Source organism: Branchiostoma belcheri, unplaced genomic scaffold (genome assembly GCF_001625305.1).
Source record: "Branchiostoma belcheri isolate BF01 breed outbred unplaced genomic scaffold, Haploidv18h27 scaffold303, whole genome shotgun sequence".
NCBI lineage: Eukaryota > Metazoa > Chordata > Leptocardii > Amphioxiformes > Branchiostomatidae > Branchiostoma > Branchiostoma belcheri.
In genome coordinates, this window is record NW_017803914.1 from 79,850 (window position 1) to 81,547 (window position 1,698).

The following is a 1,698-nucleotide window of genomic DNA, read 5'->3' on the forward strand; positions in this document are numbered from 1 at the left end:
GTATATTCGGGTCGCGATATCCCTGATATCGTACTAGCTCTTTACATTATCTTTAAAAAGCCTGTTAGTTGTAGCCTTTGTATGTGGCGTAATGTTGGTGGTCCAGCGAATATAGCCTTTTCACCTGATCGCCAAGATGGTGCGTTCTATATACGTTGTGGGTGTGTTTGGGTCATCGAAGATAGCGTAAACTTGTCGCATCGATTTTAATTGAGGAAAAATGTCATCCACGTCATGTTTGTTAATTTGCAAGACAAGCTGACCGCCGTGTGAGCTCAGCATCCCTGTCTTCCTGTTAGCCCCCCTTTCGCTTCAGCCCACGGCCCGGCCACATGTGGTCTCGTCTTCAACTCTTACACTCGACCAGGAGCTAGGCGAAGGCGCGCACGTTGCTCTCTCTACTTTCAGTGTTATTTGCGTTCTCTGCGTTCTCGGTTTCGCGACATCTAAACCTAAAGCCTGAACCGTTTGCAGGTTGTCGATGAGAGGGCACGTTGGTCCTTATATGGCCCCGGGAAATGCGGCGTGGCCTACCGTCATCGGCAGACGCCTCGGGCAGCGACGCGGACAGGCGCCGTGTTGATAAGGCTCGGCGGTCTCTGAAAAAGCTGCGGCAGAAGAGCTGAATTAAGGAACTAGCGAAGGTCAGAGGCGAGCGATGGGGAACAGGCAACAACTGTGCTGGACCTCCGCGAAGATAAGGCGTTGGCAAGACGGGTGGAGCAGACCTTGGACGAGATTTTCGGGAAAACGAGAACGTCAACGTCGTTAAAAAAGGTCCCGTCAAACGACGGACAGATCAGCCTCTCGATGTTGTGCTCTCCGTCTCGGGTGTCTCCGGTGGGCCGCAATTCTCGCCGCTCTCGCTTGTCTTCTTCGTCGGACGACGGGGGATATGCCTCGACGCATCAGCTCCCGCCCTCGCGTCTATTTCTCGTCGGGCAACGGGAAGTCAAGGTGCCAAGTCGCGGCGTCGAGGTAAGAAGAGTGGCCGCAATAAGACCATTAATGGTTGTGTTTCGAGGAGGATTAAAATGGACTGGCCAAACCATCATGTTCATTTCCCCGGCAAGGTTTCGAAATAAATGAAATAAATAAATGAAAGGATAAGGGGGCGATGGCCGCAATCGACGTAAAGAGCCAACTCGAGAAGAAACGTCTCAAGGGATCGCTGAAAGTTAAGCTACAACATCTTGCAGACTTGATGTTTGATGCGTTTATTATGACTGGGAAATTGTGCGTGAAACACATGCTGCCGTTTTGTACTCGGTGGAGAACGACACATAAACTTGGGCAGACAAGGATACGATTGACGAAAACAGAGAACACCATTATCGCACTCAGGCTGTTGCTTCCCGCGCGTCTGCCACAACACGAGGACCGACCCGCCTCCCACGCGATAAGAACACGGCGCACTACTGCGAGGCGTACTAGCATGGGGCCTGCCAGCGAGGCTCGCAACATTGGGACCAGCGCTGGGGTCAGGTTAAGCACGTGTGTTGCATATGCCTTCTCGTCAGGCAAGTAGTAAGCCGTTACCCTTGAAAAATCTGTTTTTCCATGCAGCCATGTGTGCAAAATGACGAAAAAAGGACCCTTTACTTAAAAACGCATCGTGTGAACCCTGGGCGCACTACCAGGGCGCCCTACAATAAAGTAATCTTGCCATGGGGCTAAATTGACTCGGACTCAATAAAT